The sequence below is a fragment of the Falco cherrug genome, chromosome 15 (assembly GCF_023634085.1).
Source record: "Falco cherrug isolate bFalChe1 chromosome 15, bFalChe1.pri, whole genome shotgun sequence".
NCBI lineage: Eukaryota > Metazoa > Chordata > Aves > Falconiformes > Falconidae > Falco > Falco cherrug.
In genome coordinates, this window is record NC_073711.1 from 21,939,150 (window position 1) to 21,948,147 (window position 8,998).

The 8,998-nt window shown below is 45.5% G+C and overlaps 1 long non-coding RNA gene across 1 annotated transcript; it reads left to right on the top strand.

Annotated features, from left to right (window-relative positions):
• Window positions 1-378: 378 nt before the first annotated feature.
• LOC114016328 (uncharacterized) lies at window positions 379-7,247 on the top strand. Its single transcript, XR_003560731.2, has 5 exons — window positions 379-489; window positions 944-1,181; window positions 2,037-2,201; window positions 4,992-5,171; window positions 5,628-7,247. It is a non-coding gene; the product is annotated as an uncharacterized LOC114016328 (long non-coding RNA).
• Window positions 7,248-8,998: the final 1,751 nt, after the last annotated feature.

Genomic DNA, 8,998 nt, shown 5'->3' on the forward strand with positions numbered 1-8,998 from the left:
TGGTCAGTACTTAACTCCACCAGGAGGTGCAGGCTTGGAGGCTTTGGGTGTAAGGTTCCAGCTGTTGATTTTGGGGGCTGCAGCTCCTGTGCTGGATTTTGTTCCCCCTCCTGTTATCTCACAGGACTCCCTCCCCTCCTGCCTTTCCCTGGCAGCCCCTGGCAGCGCTGGGGAGACAGAGCCACCAGCTCCAGCTGCTGACACTGGGCTGGAGCTTCACTGCGCGCTGGTGACGCCCTGACCCTCTCCTTTGCCTCTGGGCTTCTCCCTTTCATCGCAGGTTTGGGCTAAGTAGTCGCATTAATGTAAATCAAACATGCCCTTTTTTTTTTTTTTTCTTTTTTAAGTAGAAGCTGATATGTTATTAATTGCAAGGGGAGGGAATCCCCAGAGGAGACCCCAACTCAGCCCCAGGTGAGACCCTGGGACAAGACAAGGTGGGGGACCAGAGCCTGAGCCCAGGCAGGGATGGATTTGGGGACTCCCCAGGTGAGTTAAATTAGGTGTCTGAACCCGCAGCATACGTCTGGTGTTTCTATGTTTCTTTATGATATTAAATTAGAATGTTCATTTGGGATATTAAAAAAGTTGCCTGAGTGTTAATTATTTCATTAAACATTCTGGATTTGCTTTGGTTTTGCTCTTTAGTTTTGGGGATTTTTTTAATTAAGTTTAAATTAGTTAAAAACACCAGGCCTGTGAAGAGGGTCTTGGGTGTCTGCGGAGCAGAGCTGAGGGCTTCTGCTGCTGTCATGCACAGACGTCAGGTCCGAGCTGGCAAAAGGGCTTTGAAAAGGCACGAAGGCACATAAGGACAGAAACCTCTTTTACTGGGTGACAGATAGAGCTGGGCGAAGCCCTGAGGATGATCAATAAACAGTCATGGCAGCGGTGGCGTGGCTGCGGTTCCGCTGTCATTACATGTTGCTGCATTTGTTTGCAGTGACGTTTTGGCCACCAGCAGGCACGCTCGTGCCAGCCCCCAGCCCTGGGTCCTGCACTGAAAGCGAGTCCTGAGCAAAGTTTCTAAGCCTCCAACTACCAGAAAAAGCCTGAAAAAACGACCGCAGAGGACCATCTGCCTAGGTCTGCTGCCAGCCTGGAGACTGGCCCCCTCCGTCAGCCAACGCCACACGTCTGTGTTGAGAGTAGAGCCGGGAAAAAGCACCAACACAACTCAGGTGAGCAGTTGCACTTACCCAGCAGAACTTAAATTTTGACCATTAAATAAATATGGCAAAACACTCACCATCCATCTACAGCCAGAGAATTATTTACTAAAGCTATTCAGCAAATAATTGGGAGTAATGAATCCATCAAAGTAAATTGTATACTGAAAAAGAGGTGAGATTCACTGGAAGAATTATTCACTTCAACTTACTCACTCAGCCCTGCTAGTAAAGAGTTGAAATACGGGCTTCAAGGAGGCTGCACAGGCATGGGGGACTGTGTGCAATGGAAGGAAAGAAGGGTAAGAAAAAACGCTGAGGCTGCAAAAAGCACTGCACCAAAACATAGCCGTTCCCCTGGCTCTTGCTGTCGCCTAATGACCCTCATGGTGCTCAGCAGCAGCTCTGGAAGAGCCAGTCTTCTGGCAAAGCAAGGCATGGCATTAAGCCCCAAATGTATCTTTTGGTGCTTGACTTTAAGGTTGATCATAATAAGTAGAGACAAGAGCGTATGTTGGCATCCCGGCTCTCAGCAGCATCTCCCCGCAGCCTCGTTACGTAGCCCAGGCTGAGATCTGTAGTGATACAGCAGAGGTTCGTTCGCCTGCATCAATTTTCTCTGTAATGAGGTGCCAGTGGCCGGTCAGTTTGGCTCTTACGGGATTTCACTCTTGCAGACTTTCTATACATCCAATGACCTTTGTGTTAAAAAAGGAGGAGTTCAGAGTACACAAAAGCTTTGATTAAGTAATGTGCTAGAAAACCAGCCACTCTTTTTAAAAATAATGTCCCAGTGCCCAGTGTCTCCTATAAAATACCCCGCTCAGTTTTCCTTGGTCTGTTTTAATCAGAGCCCTTGAATTTCAGAAGCACTACTGATTTACCAGCATGGCAGTGGAAGGTTTGGAGCCAGAAGGGATTTCTGAAGGTGATGTGTTTTGCCTAAGTCCCTTGCTGCAAAATTTTGGACGCGCTTTGAGCAAGTGGTGCCCCTCCTGAGATGAGTCTCCCAGGGATGCTGAAAATCACAAAGTAAGTGGTCACTAGGGATAGCAGGAGCTCTGCATCCTTCTAGATCATAAAAAGATGGAGGAAAAAGGCACTGTAGAAAAAAAATGCTTTAAAATTTTATGTTTTCATTGACCAAAACCTTCCAGTTTCTGTGATGCCAGAGCTCCCAAACACCATGCCCAACATTTTGGGGGCAAAGGGGTGGGAATCAGAGCAGGCAGATGTGGGGGTCTTAAATACACAGAAATGGCCTGAATGCACCATCCGGATTATCTGGATTTTTTTTCTACAGCCTCTTGTTAGACTTCGAAAGAAAAAAAGAAAAAAAATTAAATATATTTCAGAGTAATTGAACTGTGTTCACATTAACTTACACTAAAATTATTTTTAATTAAATGAACTTCCCCTGTTTGTAGCTGGAAGGTACTTATGTGAGATAAAAACTCCATTCTAATAATGCTGAGACTCACCACCACTTAATTAGCATCACAATTCAAGGCAGACCAAGCAGGAAGGTGAGTGGGGAGGTGGGCTTGTGCTGCTGGGTGGGATTCTGGGGAGAGAGGCTCCCTCCTGGAGCAGCCCCCATCCCAGAGCCCACCCAGTGCTGCGAGGCATGCCGGGAGGGGAAATCACACCTAGTATTTGACACAGTTTGTGGCAAAAGCAATTATAATTAAAATTATATTAAATATTAAGTCAAGATCATAAAACGTTGATTGGTACTGATTAGCTGTATAATCCATAATTAGAAATCACTGCACCCTTCACCAGGTACTGTAGTGCTTCGCTTATGATTTCACCGCTAAATTAAGCGAGTGATTCAGCTTTTGCCCTGAGTTTTACTTTTGCATTTAATTTAGGGCAGAACTGCATCCAGGCAAAGAAAGGCACACGACCTGTTCCTGCTGAGGCTGTCTCCAGCCTTGCCATCCCGAGGGCAGCCCCCCCGTCACTGCCGCTCCCACGGGGGTGATGGTCTCCAGCAGCGAGTCACTGCACCGGCCGCCTGCGCCGGCATGCCGGGGTGAAAGCTTCTGCTGTGCCACCCTCAAAAGGGCAAATACAGAAGGTGGAGCCGAGGCCAGACGTGCCTCCTGGCTGTCCTCAAGACAAGGCAGCCCTAGGCAGCTCCCGGATAATGATTTATTGCTAGCAGAAACTGGGAGTGCACAGATACCTCAGCAAGGAGGGAGCGAGGGAAGACTCTTTAGTCTGGTTTGGGTTTAGAAGACCGAACCCATCTGTGCATCGCTCGTTAATAGGGTGGAAACCTTGAGCCTTTGGTAAAGCAGTTTGGGCAGGATGGTGGCCCTGGGCTGGCAGCTGCTGCGGGAGGGTGGGTTACCCCCGGTGCTCGGGCAGGCTTGCTGCAGCGCCCTGCCTCCCCCAGCCGGGCCTGCCCCTGGTTTTGTGGCCCATTCATCATAGGCAGCCACTTCCCAAGGATAACGTCACCATTGCACACTGGGAAGCACTCGAGTTTTGTTAAAGGAAAAAACAAAATCCACCAGCCATAAAATTTTATGTCTTTGCTACTAACTTCAGTCAATGCCTTGGCTGGAGACCCATCTGTGATTTTCCATAGTGTTTCTGGATAAAAATTGGTGGTTAAAATCCCAAACCTGTGGCAGCCTGGCTGTACCTGCTTGAACTCGGCAGCCTCCTTGCAGTGCTGCAGGCGAGCTGGTCCAGAGGGACCTTCACAGGCTGAGCTCGGTGCCCGCTGGCAAACCCAGGGCTAGAAAGAGAAAAAACACTCTCATAATTTTTCTTTTCTGAGAGCACTCTTTGGAGTCCTGGGGAAGAAATCTTTTCATTCCTTCTGCAACTAGGGCATGCGCTGTTATCTTTCGCACCGATTAATATTGCCTGGGATTGGAGATGAGGTGCTGGACAGAGCCTGATGCTCTCAATCAATTAAATCAATGCAGTCGTGATGCTCCACCAATTTTCCCTAACCAAGGGTTTGGCCTAAAAGGCAGCGTGCGCAGCGTTACAGAGGATGCATGGAATGACAGATAATGCGGCTGCTGGTCAGGCTGAGAAAAACAGGAGAGCTGTGCTCTGGATCTGCATTTCCCTGCAAGGGGCACCGTGGGATGCAGTCCTGGACCAGGTCAAGGAAGCGCTGTGCCCCGTGATGTTAATAAACTTGTTCTCACAATCTTTTAATTATTCTTCTTATTATATTAATGATTACATTTTTATTTAAATGATGGCTTTAAGACTGCATAGCTCATCTCCTTCTCTTTGGTTAGTCCAGGAAAACTGCTGTGTTCTCTCCTGCACAGGGACTGCCCTGGCTGAGCTCCTTGAGTACCCATGTGTCCTAGGGAGATGTTTACCTGTCCCACTACAAAGCATCCAAACCCCAGGGTCACCCACATCCTTCCCCTGGGCTTCTGGCAACCTGAAAAGAACAGAAGAGAGCACCAGCAAGCACTCCCAAAACTCCTGTACTCTTTGTTGAAATGTTTCTAGTCTTAAGTCAGGCTAAATAGGCAGCTATTAAAGAAGATTCCCATGCCACGACTATTCAAAACCAAGATATTTCAGCACTTTCATTAGAAAAAAAAAATGGTGGGGGAAAAAACCAAACAACAAAACCCCCAGAATTTCCTCCCTTACGTGGGCAGCATCAAGTGCAGGAGGCTGCCGCAGTGCTGGGCACAGGGTGCTTCGTCCTGGTATAACACTGCATTTGCTTCAGCCCTCATCTCCTATCTGTGATGTACAACAAATCTGTCCATCCAGCAGGAAGCCTTTTGGATTTTGTAATATTAAAAATGTCTATTTTTTTGCCTGCAGAACCAATGCATTAACTCGGAGAAGAGGACCAGAATGAAAGTCCAGAGATGCTGCCCACCCTGGACCTGAAATGTCGCTTGAGTAACAGTGGTGGCATTGCTGTAAAATACAGAAAAAAACCCTCCTCTCCAAAATGGCTGCAAAGAGTACATCTCTGCAGTCCCTTCTTAAACACTGAAGGTATTTTTATTTTAAAATATCTACTTAAAGGCAGGTTTAATCTCAAAACAGCGTTTCCCAGGTGTTTTTTTTTAAAAAAAAAGAAAACAACTTCAAAATGTCTCAGGTTATTTCTCCTTCAATTTTTTTCCAATTAGATTAATTTAAAATGAGTGAAAAAAAATTCATGCCCTAAGATCCTGAAACCTCTGGTGTCAGCTGAAACTGGCACTTCTGCTCTCAGCTTCAGCCCTTGCTGCAGGCACCTCTGCTTTGAAGCCTTTGAAGTGTTTGTGGCACAGGCAGAGGCTCTCTGCAGAGTAAGACAGTCATTTTATATATATTTAATGTGTAAAGTGTGCATGCATGTGCTTGTGTTGGTATATCATGGATTTTCACAGTACATGTGGAAAGGTGTAGACTTCTTGACTTGCAGAACAAAATTGCAGGAAAAAACACCGTCTTCCTCGATGGGAGCATCCATCGGGACCTTTGCCTCAGCCCAGGTCACTTCAGCATCATCCTGAAGGTGTGACTGGAATTATCTGCAGACCTTCAGAGACCGAAACAGCTCATGGAGTTGTGTCTATAGGATTCACTCGCTCTTGCCTCTCCCAGCATCAGGATTCACTCTTTTAAAGCTTAGATGAAATAATGTCACCAAGAAAGCACGGAAACAGTGGGAGCAATGTGGCAGTGGCTGCCCGCCCAGCTGGGAGCTGCAAAGCAGCTGGCGTAACTACCCTGTGCTTCTTTGGGGGATGTGATGGAAGAGCAACACGACCCATTTGATCAGTGGTTGGATTCTGGAGCTAATTATTTGACCTGCAACATAACGACCTTAATTGTGAAAGTGAGGTGAGTGGTTTGGGAGACGGCATCTCTGCCCACGTACAAAATGATCTGGTGCGAAGGCTCCACCTCGGCAGCCTGTGGGACTAATTTGGCGCCTGATTTGTCTATATTGTTAAATCTCCCTACTGTTTTGGCAAGGAGAGGTTCAAAATTGATGCCTTTCAGAATCAGCCTCATTTGTTCACCATGCACTGCAATTATTCCAGCCTGTAACCGATGAGGTTTAATCAGTAATAAGAGCTTCAGACCTTACAGCGGCCCGTTCACCCTGTGTTGTTTGAGCAACATTTCTGAATGTTTTGGTGAGCAACTTCTCCCATGGTCTGGTTTTGAGATAGAAGTGTGAAAGATTTCTTACAATGTCTGAAATGGAAAAACAGTTACATTCTGTACCTTTGCAAAAATATTTCTGAGGACACATAATATATTTTGCCAGGATAACGTCCCCGTTCTAGGAGTCATTCTTTCTTCTCAACATTTGTTGCTTTTCTGTGTAAGATGCACAGGGAAATACTGGAAAATGGGTAGGGAAAATAGAATTAACCCTGTGTTTTTCCCAAAATTGCCCTTTGTGTCGCTTTATTTTTATTTTTTTTCTAGCTTTTATGAAGCCATTATTAATCTAGTCAGCCAAGGTCAGGCGAGACTTTTTTCTGCTTTGCAGATCCCGAAGCTTATAAAGCTTCAATCTACCCTGCCATAACCAAATGTTTAGTACCCACTGGCTGGGTTAATTAGAGTGCATTCTTTACAGCTCCAATAATAATCACTACTACACCGTCATAGCAGTGGCTGAAGACTATTTTTCCTTTTGTTATTTCTTTTTAACAGTAAGCATTTACATAGTCACACTGTCTAAACCACTGGTTCTTTTGGGTTCAGCCAAGGGTTCACATGCTTATACCTGGAAATACCAGGTTCCAGAAGGTAAGAGCATCGCCTGCTCTCGTGATCTCAATGCAGCACAGCATCCTGGGTATGCCTCAAAAGGGGGTGACTTTGTGTTTTTTTAAGAGGAGGAGGCAATATTCATAGGGGGTGGGAAAGATGAGATTAAAGACCGAAGATCACTGAATGTCTGGCACTGATTTAGAAACAGGCTTTGCCAAGCAGGGTGAGAAGGAGCCTTCCCTGATCCATCCAGTGTATGGCTCTTAGTATTGGTAACAGGGCTTTGGCTCCTAAAACAAAGAGTAGGGAATGAATTAGGAAACAAATACATTTCTGTAAACAAAGTTTTCAGATTTTTTTAGGAAATGGGAAAAAAAAATCTGCTTCTCAAATGTCAAGTACTTGAAAGACTGAAAATACATCACCGGAATAAATAAATTAACCCAGAAGACAGGACTGATGCTCTGCAGGCATCAGGGATTAAATAAATGCACTAAATTCAAAGTGTTATTCCAGATAAGAGGTCTTTGTGCTGCAGCATGTACAGCTTATTGATTATAGGCTTGAGGTGCTGTGCACTCTTGTAAAATGTACTCTGGCTGATATGACTTAATCCTGCGGTAATGTACAGCCCCTTGCACAAGGCATGGAGCTGGCTTACATGTGATGTCCGGTTGATGTAGGAGCCTAGGGGAGCAGCTCAGATGGAGATATTGCTCTGCAGTTATATACGTATATGCATGTTATTTCTTTTTTTCTTTTTTAATATAAGCCCACCAAGGCAGCAGAAGTGTGTCTAACCAAAGGGAAAACACTACCTGTCCAGGTAAGATGGATTTTTCCTGATTAAAAAAAAAGAAGAAGAAGGAAAAAAAAGTTTGGTAAGTCCCAGAGGGGCGGTTACACTCCTAGCTGGATTTTGGTTAAGTCCCGATTAACCTGTTTTCCATAGCAGAGGGTGCTTTCACCCTCCTGCTCAGCTGTTGAACTGCCAACACTTCACACTAATACAAAAAGATCTTTTTTTTTTTTCCCTCCTTTGAAGCTCTCCTGCCTCTGGTGGTCAGCTCAGCTCTCTGCTGGTTGCTCTGAAGAGCCAGCAGACCTCTCCAACCATGGAATTTCAGCATGAAAAAGGAAAACCTCCGGCCTCTGGGGACGTGAGAAAGCAGCTGGGCATGGCAGTGATGTTCCACAGCCTACTGGTCTCCTGGTCCATCGCTCCCTGGGGCTGCTGCCCAGCACCTTCCCAGCCTCGGGGCATCCTTGGGTGCTGCTTTTCTGAATCACTGGTAAAAAAGTTGATCTGAGCAAGGCGGTGGGGGGGGGGGGGGGGAACTTTTATCATTAATTGTTGTCTCCCTGGTATGAGGGAACAGCTGAACAAAGGTGCTGCAGGGGCTTGGCTTTTGGGTAACCTCCTCCAAATCTCCGTATCTCCCACAGGTTTGGCAGATCTCCCGATATCTTGCTCCATCAAAATCAAGCTTCTTAATCTTAAGACATATAACCTCTACTACATAACACTGCCTCCTGAGCATGATCCACGGGGCCTGTATTTCAGCACCCGAGATTCATTAATATTTCCTGCAGTGTGCAGCGGTAAGTAGCAAATAAAGCAGGAAGTGTCCCAGATGTTGGAAAGAAAAAATGGAATTATTCATTGCTTACTAACGTCAAATGCTAATGTGAGAAAAGCATCCTTGAAGAAATCCTTGACTAAAATTCATCAGAGTGATGTGAAATCACTGTTTTAATTATGCATTTTTGAATGTATTTATTAGTCCTGGTTCTGATCTGACTTACAGATGTTTAACAGTGATAAGGGTCTACTGCAGTCTTTGGAATTACTCATGATTTATAATGACAAACTTTGGATCAGAATTAGGTCCTTGTCACCACTCTATAATATCCTTTCATCAAACTTCTTCACATTCAACAGATGAAAGAGACCGCGGTTTCTGCAATTTCAAAGCCTACCACCAAATCCATTAGCTGGTTTTTTGAAATTTCTGCTCCAGAAATGACGAATTTTTGCCACAAAAATTTTGTGGCAAACTGCTGGAGTTATAGTTGCCGCAAGAAGCTTGAGAGCAAAGGAA